Genomic DNA, 9,952 nt, shown 5'->3' on the forward strand with positions numbered 1-9,952 from the left:
ACATTGGTCCTCTCTTCCATCCACCATTGTCTACACTCTCAGCATTTTAATTTCCATGAACCAGTTTCTGTGACTGTGCATCCTTTCCATTTTGTCCAGTCTTTGAATGTAAATGTTTATTGCAATAAGTCTGTTCTTATACCATCGGTGTATTGCAGGTGTTCAATGTGTAGAAATCTTGTCTTTTGAGTTCATAGATCTTTGAGTCAAGAGAAGGCTCATCTGATTTAATGTAGATCACAAAAGCCTGGACTTTGTCTAATTGAATGAGGCTTCGAGAGCCTTGGGATAGAGGTGAGTATATTTTGCACTTGGTTGAGATGTAAACGATTATGACCAAGAGGGTAGTTCGTGGTAGATGAAACTGTTGGCCCTGGATGTTGACTTATTTCTGCATCTGTGGCCTTCAGCTTCTTTTCAGATCTTCCCACTGGAGGTGAAACATGCTTTCTTGCACTTGAGTTATGGCTTCGTGTTGTGACTGTCCATGATCAATGAGGTGTTCTCACATGTAATGCAAATAGGGGCTCTAAAGCAGCTTGCAAAGTTGGGCCTGCCCCTTTGCATTTCTGCTGTCACTATAAGCAAATTTCCCCTTGCTAGGTGCTACTCCTCCACCCAAGATCATAGAATGAACACACATGGAGCAGACCTGAGCCCAGCTCAGACAGAAACCAAGCACAGATGGACTCACAGCTTGAAGCAGAGACACCAGGTCAAGCTCAACCTACATCAGCTGATTGGCATCCATGCTGCTGACCTGTGAGGATGAGAATACATTCTTATGGTTTCAGGCAGCTGAATTTTGGGATGACACATTGCTGTGGAAAGAGCCGATAAATAGAGCCTTGATTCTTAACACCTGCCTCTCACCCCACCCGCATCCCCTACACCCATCAGGTATCGCATAAGGAAATGAGAGGAGACCTCATTTGAAGGAGTTCAGGTTGTGGCTACAGAGTAGCAAAGTATCATTAGACAACTGAAGGGTCTCTGGTAATGGAGGGGTGAAGTCATGACCTGAAGAGCAGTCTCTAGTCAGTTGTGGTAGGGCTGCCAATTTCCATAAGCTGGCTGGGAATTAATACAATTTACAGTGCACTATAGAATCCTTGGGTGTGGTGACACAGGTGAAATATGCTAAGGAGGAATCTTCACCAGGCAAGGGGGTATAGCTCAGGGGTAGAGCATTTGACTGCAGATCAAGAGGTCCCCGGTTCAAATCCGGGTGCCCCCTGCTGCTTGGCTGTGGGTTCTCTTTTCCTGATGTTGAGCTTGTCACCCTTATCACTGTCCTTCCTCATGTGAGTTTTCACAGGTGACTTCATTTTTCTGGTACAAGTCATGGTCAAGTCACTAATAATATGCATGTGTTTCAGAAGTTCTAATTAGCTGTTCTTCTTTGAAGAAGTTTTTATTTGAAGTCTATATTATGTAAGGACAGGCTGAATCAGAGGTTACCCAGTCTGACTTTGCATCAGAATTACTGAAAGATCTTATTAAAAATACAGATTACTCCCTAGAAATTCCAATTTAGTAGGACTGAGGCATAATCCTCTGTTAATTCCTATCCTAACATCCAATAACTCTAAGTGACTGGAAAATTGTTTTGGAACCTACAACATGTCATCCTACACAGATCACAGTGGGAAGCATCAGTGACGTTCAAGCAAATGCCTGCCTTCCGTCCGTCACTGAGGGCATGTGGGGTGCTGAGCTACAGGCATAGGCAGTGGCCAGACGTGTAGAGGTGGGAGAGTGTGGGAAAGGTGGGGGACGTCAGAATGAAGCTGTGGGCATAGTAGGAGGGTGACCAATTGCAATGGCACAGTATATTAGGGGTGGTAGCACTCCATAAGTGATTACTTGACTCCCTCCATTAAAGTTTAGAATTGAATCATGCTCAAGGCAACACTAGTTGTTTTTGAGTAAAGCATTTGTTTGACAATCCACAGGTCACTGACTCAAATTCACATGCTCCCTACCTACACTCATTTCTTCCCGTACTGACCAGGGTATTCAAAAACAGTTTCCTTTCACCTTGTGAGGTCCCTGCAGCTGACTCTTCTGCAAGGAGAGATGAAAGGGTAAGGAGATCTGTTTGTCCAATGCTCCTCTGTACTTTCCTGCTGCCCCATGTGACCTGCCCAGATCTGCTCTGCAGGCCTGATTCAGTTGTGTCTTGCTTTTCTTTGGTGAGCATTTCTCTTGTGTTTTCTTGTTTTTCTTCCCATTCTTTTCCAGCCTGTGAACCCTCTGTCCACATTTTGAGGATCCCCAGTTGTGTGAGGCACAGTGGAAGACATGGCTCTGCTTGCAGCCCCTGAAGCTAAAGGAAAAAGCCACTTTCTCTTTTTGTCTTCCTGGCACTTCTGGCCACTCAGGTGCCCCCAACTGACACTATGCATGCAGACTGAGTGAAATGTAGAGGCAGAGACAACTTAGCATTTCTTTCCGGGCTGGCAGAGCTCAGGCACTGTCCAGCAGCTCCCTAACCAATGTGACTTCCTGACAGCCTGGCTGCGTGGGTCCCCTGAATCTCCCCTGCTTCAGAAGTCCGAGCTCCCTGACACATGGACAATGACCATCTTAACTGTTTCACTGGACAGAACTGGTTTGTGTAACAATGTCCCTAGGCAGCTACCACAGTTGGGGAGGTTGCAGGCAAAGGATCCTAAAGAAAATGGAGTGAGTGTAGGATGGATTTTCTGTTGTGATTGGGATTGCACAAAGTAGAAATCCAGTTGATTGTTCAGGGTTGAGCATCTGGGAGCCACAGGTCTCTAGGGTAAAGTAACTGAGTAACTGATCACCTGGATGCAAGGCTGCTTGTCACCTGGTAGGCATTCAGTGGTTGCTGTGGCTGGCACCCATTCTGTTTGGTCAGTGTCTGTGTTGTAGCTGTGGTTAAATATTTCCAGTGTCACTCCTTGGAATAAAGTTCCCACTGAAGGACAGAACTTTTAGGGACCCAGAGCAGTATAGAGGGCCCAGCCAAGTCTGAGAGCATTGGGAAGCTCAAAGACATGCAATGGAGAGCTCAGACATCTACAACGCCTTCTCCAGACACGGATGGAATGTGCAGATGTCCCCGCGACTGCAGCAAAAGACTCGGCTCTTGCTGCTGAATACCTGAGATTGCTGAAAAATAAAAAGGCAGAATTGTTCATCTTCAATTATGGTTGGTTTCACACTTTCCTGATCTCTTGTGTTATGAATTGCTACTTCAGTGATAGCTGCAGGGAATTTTTAGAAGATGTCAGGAGACCGCCTCAAACTTGAAGACAACTTGTGGCCAAGTGGGGTGGCCCATGCCTGTAATCCCAGCACTTTGGGAGGCCAAGGCGGGTGGATCACGAGGTCAACAGATCGAGACCATCTCCACTAAAAATACAAAAAATTAACTGGGCATAGTGACACGCGCCTGTAGTCCCAGCAACTCAGGAGGCTGAGGCAGGAGGATCACTTTAACCCGGGAGGCAGAGGTTGTAGTGAGCCGAGATCATGCCACTGCACTCCAGCCTGGTGACAGAGTGAGACTCCATCTCAAAAAAAAAAAACAACGTGCTACACTCTACTCTCATATTAGCCTTTGTTGACATATTTTTCTATTCCTGAAATAATAGTGCCAGCGAGGAAAAATGCTTACATTCAATGAGTCTCCCTGATTAGTCAAGAAGAACACTAGGGAATGGATTCTACTTGCCAAATTCTACCTACATGTATATGTATTTATGTATGTATGTATGTATGTATTTATTTATTTCTTGAGACAGAGTCTCACTCTGTTGCCAGGCGCCAGCCTGGAGTGCAGTGGCGCAATCTCGGCTCACTGCAACTTCCACCTCCTAGGCTCAAGCAGTTCTTCTGCCTCAGCCTCCCGAGTAGCTGGGACTACAGGCACGCACCATCACACCCAGATAATTTTTGTAGTAGAGATGGGATTTCACCATGTTGGCCAGGATGGTCTTGATCTCTTGACCTTGTGATCCACCCGCCTCGCCTCCCAAAGTGCTGGAGTTACAGGTGGGAGCTACCGTCTATATTTTTAATAATCCAGAAAGTTACTTTTTAATGGCTATGTGCACATACACACATTTGATATGTCTCATTTTCTGTGTCTGTGGTGGCCTATCCTTTCGGCTTTTTATCAAAAAATAAGTTGAAGTTTGTGATAAGAGAAACAGCCTTGGCACTAAGTTCAAAAGGATATTTGGCAGATGCGTCAGCCAAAGAAAAAGAACAAGAAAACAGTGTTCTTAAATTTCCTGTTCTCTCACATGTCTACTTGTGACAACTAAGTTTGTGTTGCCAGCACAGCAGCATTCCTTGCTGAAATATTTCTTGATGCAGATGTCTCAATGATACTGAGGTAGTGGACATGTGGGAGGTTTTTTAGCTGCCCAATGTCCGTTTCCCCTTCCTAATAACATCCTGGTTTCCTTGTGTACAGTCTGGGGGGACTAGAATCCAGGACCTTCTATAACCTTGAGGTGGACATGCCCTGATGCTAGCTGGGTCATATAGGTGCCCTTTTCTTGGTCCTTGAGCCCCTGGGCCAAGGGACAAGTGCCCAGAATGGTTGACTCTGGACCAGGCAAATGCCATCTCAGGCCATGCTGGCCTCACGGTGAGATCACTGCTGTGCCCTCAGAATCTTTTACCCCCATATGGTCCTGCCTTTACCAAGCCTTGTTCTCTGCCTCCTAACAGTTCTTTCAATAAATTATCTTATTAAATTAACCAGTCTTTTTCAGCAGTTTGTTGAAAAAACCCCAACTGATACAACTACCTTCACCCTCTTCTTACATGTCAGTAACTAGAAGACCAATGTACTTGGAGTGACCTGTGGATGAGGGATGGCAGCTTTGTGAGTAACCCGTTTGCTTCTGCAGGAATGGAAAAGCACTCCCAGGTAGTATAGCCATTTGGGTTGCCAAAGAGAGATGCAGAATCAAGTCTGGATGCTGGGTCCTCAGGAAGAGGGCAGATGGGATTCTGATAGTCCAGACGTGCCTTCACCGACCCATTGTGATTCTGTTAGAATCAGTTTCTTTTCAGATAAAAGTATCTCTTGTTTAAGGCAACTGGAATTGTTGTTGTTGTTGTTTTACCAAAACTAAATTATCTAGAAAAAAGAAAATAGGTTATTTTAGGGACAATTTATGTATACAACATATGTAACTTCCTTACAAAAGTGCGATTATTCTTACTTTGATTTTATGACATGTTAACCTTTTTTGTAATACAGATGGGGTCTCACTATATTGCTGAAGCTGGTCTTGAATTCCTGGGTTCAAGTGGTCCACACACCTTGGCTCCCAAAGTGCTGGCATTACAGGCATGAGTCACTGTGCTCAGCCTGTTTTAACATTTTTTAAAGTCTAGATTACTTTTTCATACAAAAAAACCCCAACAACAACCTTTTAGGACAGTTTTCTTCATGGCTGCATAGTATTCCTCTGTATGGCTGGTGCTGCAATTTGTTCAGCCAATTCTCCATCGTAAGACATTCGTGCAGTTTCTAATTTTTACTCTTACAGACAGCGCTGCAAAGGACCTTAATAAAGATGCATCTGTTTGTCGTCTGGCTTTACTTTTAGTATAAATTGCTAGATATGGAATTTTCATGTATGCATATTTTAAGCCTCTCTGTTGTCAAATTTGTCTCCAGAAATGCCCCATGGGAGTGCACGTCCACCAGCAGTGTATGAAAGTACCAACCAATGGATTTTTTTACTTATGAAATATACATACAGATTAGCATATATATGCATATATGTGTAGTTTCTTTCTTTTTTTTTTTTTTTGGAGACAGAGTTTCGCTCTTGTTACCCAGGCTGGAGTGCAATGGCGCAATCTCGGCTCACCACAACCTCCACCTCCTGGGTTCAGGCAATTCTCCTGCCTCAGCCTCCTGAGTAGCTGGGATTACAGGCACACGCCACCATGCCCAGCTAATTTTTCGTATTTTTAGTAGAGACGGGGTTTCACCATGTTGGCCAGGATGGTCTCGATCTCTTGACCTTGTGATCCACCCGCCTCGGCCTCCCAAAGTGCTGGGATTACAGGCGTGAGCCACCGTGCCCGGCCTGTGCAGTTTCATTAACTACCTATGTATCCACTACATAGGTCAAAAATTGAGCATTGCCACCCCACCCCCAGGATCCCTGAGTCTCCCTTCCTTATCACAACATCTTTCTTGCCTCTATCTTGCTTTTTGTGCAAATAGTCTACTGGCTTTTATTAGTAATTTCACCACCTGTATAATGTATCTCTAAGCACTATCATTTAGGTATGCCAGTTTTAAACCTTGATGCAAAATGGATCTTACTACAGGCATTCTTTTGCAGCTTTTCTCTTTTGCTCAACATAATGTCTCAGAGAGTCATCATTTGTTTGTGTATAGCTGTGTTTTGTTCATTTTTATTGTTATATCATATTTCATTATAGAAATACATCACAATTTGCTTATCCAGTTTTACCATTAAGAGATATTTGTATGTAGCCTTTGTGTCTGGGGTCTTTTACCCAACATGTGTCTGAGAAGTTTCTCCAAAGCTTTGTGTGTAGCTGTAGCTCATGATTTTCCATTGCTGCCTAGTGTTCTCTTATATGACTATACCGCACTTTGAAACTTACATAAATATATGCTTAAATAAGTTTGGGTCTATGTTTGGATTCTGTGTTGGGGTCCATTGGATTATGTGTCTGTTCTTGTGCCAATAACCCAGAGTCTTAATTTCTGTAGATTTTAATAAGGCTCGTTACTTGACAGTGGAAGTTGTCGACTTTTTCTTTTCTAAAATAGTCTTCATTCATCTTGATCCCTTCCTCCTTGTTGCTGCCTACTGTCGTAGTGTGTCTATTCCCATTTCTGTTTCATATTCTATCCTGTGAATATACCGCAATTTATCTATCCAATTACATGTGTGTTAGTGCAGATTCTAGTTTGAGGCTGTTACACATGGTGCAGCTCTGAGCATTTTGTATGTTTTTTTGGTAAACACATATGTATGCGTTTTGAGAAGAGAATTTTCTGGGTCACACAGTTTGTACACATTCAGCTTTAGGAAATACCAACAGTTTTTCAGACTGTTCAAGTTTCTCCTACCGTCATCTAGTCATTCCATATGCACACCACATGTGGTATTCTCTGTCTCTCATTTTAGTGATTCTGGTCAAGAGCAAAAATTATGAGTCTTAGTATTGTCCAATTTGCCATAAGAAATGACTGCCTATGTACATGTTCAAAGTCATGAAGATAGTGTATTTTGAAAGCATTATTACCATATCTTTCACATTTATATCTGTAAAACCATCTGGAATTGATTGCTACAAGTGGTTATAGGTTAGGTTAGTTTTTTAAAAAATATGGATATCTAATTGACCCAGAATCACTTACTAAAAAGACCATTCTTTCCCCACTGTTAGTGTTACCTTTTCATAAATCAGGTGACCATTTATGTTTGATTTTTATTGGACTTTATATTCTGTTCGATTGGGTTATCTATCTTTGATCCAAATACCACAGTGTCTAAATTACTATAATTTATAATACATTTTATTATGGAGATAAAATGCACATAACATAAAGTTCACTATTTTAAGCATTTTAAACTGTACAATTCAGCCAGGTGCGGTGGCTCATGCCTGTAATCCCAGCACTTTGGGAGGCTGAGGCGGGCAGATCACCTGAGGTCAGGAGTTTGAGACCAGCCTGGCCAACATGGTGAAACCCTATCTCTACTAAAAATACAAAAAAAAAAAAAAAAAAAAAAAAAAATTAGCCGGGCATGGTCGCAGTCACCTGTAATCCCAGCTACTCAGGAGGCTGAGGCAGGAGAATCACTTGAACCCAGGAGGCAGAGGTTGCAGTGAGCCGAGACTGCACTACATCACTCCAGCCTGGGCGAGGAGCAAAACTCCCTCTCAAAAGAAAAAAAAAGACAGATACAGTGGCTCACGCCTGTAATCCCAACAGTTTAGGAGGCCAAGGTAAGCGGATCATGAGGTCAGGAGATGGAGACCATCCTGGCTAACACTGTGAAACCCTGTCTCTACTAAAAATACAAAAAAATAGCCGGCGTGATGGCACGTGCCTGTAGTCCCAGCTACTCGGGAGACTGAGGCAAGAGAATCGCTTGAACCCAGAAGGTGGAGGTTGCAGTGAGCCGAGGACGCACCACTGCACTCCAGCCTCGGTGACAGAGAGAGACTCCGTCTCATAAATAAATAAATAAAGTGTGCAATTCAGTGGTTTTTAGTTATTCACAATGTTGTGCACCAATACCACTATCTAATTCTAGAACATTTCCATCATCCCCAAAAGAAACCCTCTACCACCTGATTCTCCTCTCCTCCCATCTGCTGGTTGACACTAATCTACTTTCAGTCTCTCTCTGTTTTTATTCTGAACATTTATATAAAGGGAATCATACCATATGGGACCTCCTTTGTCTGGCTTCTTTCACTCAGGATAGGTTCATCATGTTGTGCCATACACCAGTATTACATTCCTTTTTATGACTACATAATATTCCATTATATGGATATACCATATTTTGTTTATCCTTTCATCAGTTGGTGGACATTTGGGTTTTTTTCAATTGTGGGATTATTATGAGCATTGCTGCTATGAATACTCAAGAACAAATTTTTTGTATGACCATGTTTTCAGTTCTCCTGGGTATATGCCTAGAAGTAGAATTGCTGGGATATATGGTAAATTTATGTTTAAGATTTTGAGTAACTGCCAGACTGTTTTCCAAAGTGGAAAACACTTTTCATTCATACCAGTAATACATGAGGGTTCCAATTTCTCCACATCCTCACCCATACTTGTTGTTTTTAATTTAAAAAATTATGATAACCATCCTAGTAGATGTGAAGTGATATCTCACTGTGGTTTTGATTTGTATTTTTCTAAGCTAATAATTATGTTGAATATCTTTTCATGTATTCATTGGCTATTTGTGTATCTTCCTTGGAGAAATGTGTATTCAAGTCCTTCACTCATTTTTAATTGGGTTGTCCTTTTATTGTTGAGTTGTTAGATTTCTTTATATACTCTAGATACTAGACCTTTATCAAATATATAACTTACAAACATTTTCTTCCATTCTTTGGGGTTTTTTTTCACTTTCTTAATAGTGTCCTTTGATGCACAAAATTTTTTAACTTGCCTTTTTCTTTTGCTGTTTAGGCTATTGGTATTAATAGTTAAAAATTATTTTCTAATCTAAGATCATGAAGATTTACAGCTATGTTTCCTTGTAAAAGTTTTACAGTTTTAGCTCCTATAAATTAAAACTATAGTCATGTAAATCCTCTACTCTTGGCACTCCTCAGAAATTTGCACTTCTGTATAAATTTTAAAATCAGTTTGACTATTTTATAACAAAATTAAAATCTCAACTGGATTTTCATTGGGTTTATATTAATTTATAGATTAATTTGGGAAGAGTGGACATTTTTACAATATTGAGTTCTTCAAATTATGAATATGATATATTTCTTTATTTGTTTATATTATCTTTATATTGTCTGAAAATTGCATTGCAATAGTCACCATAGAGGAACTGTATGATTTTTGTTATATTTATTATTAGACATTTGACTTTTTAAATGCTCTTGTATATACTATACATTTTTCTTTTCTTTTCTTTTTTTTTTTTTTTGAAACGGATTCTTGCTCTGTTGCCCAGGCTGTAGTACAGTGGCCTGAGCTCGGCTCACGGCATCCTCCGCTGGCCGGGTTCAAGTGATTCCCCTGCCTCAGCCTCCTGAGTAGCTGGGACTACAGGTGTGCACCATGCCCAGCTAATTTTTTTGTATTTTAATAGAGACAGGATTTCACCATGTTAGCCAGGATGGTCTCGATCTCCTGACCTCGTGATCTTCCCGCCTTGGCCTCCCAAAATGCTGGGATTACAGGCATGAGCCACTGCGC

At 41.7% G+C, this 9,952-nt stretch overlaps 1 non-coding gene across 1 annotated transcript; it reads left to right on the forward strand.

Annotated features, from left to right (window-relative positions):
- Positions 1 to 1,165: 1,165 nt before the first annotated feature.
- On the forward strand, positions 1,166 to 1,237 carry TRNAC-GCA (transfer RNA cysteine (anticodon GCA)). The gene has a single exon. It is a non-coding gene; the product is annotated as a tRNA-Cys (tRNA).
- The last annotated feature ends 8,715 nt before the right edge of the window (positions 1,238 to 9,952 follow it).

This window comes from Aotus nancymaae, unplaced genomic scaffold (assembly GCF_030222135.1).
Source record: "Aotus nancymaae isolate 86718 unplaced genomic scaffold, 86718_ANA_hifiasm-v0.15.2.pri h1tg000002l, whole genome shotgun sequence".
NCBI lineage: Eukaryota > Metazoa > Chordata > Mammalia > Primates > Aotidae > Aotus > Aotus nancymaae.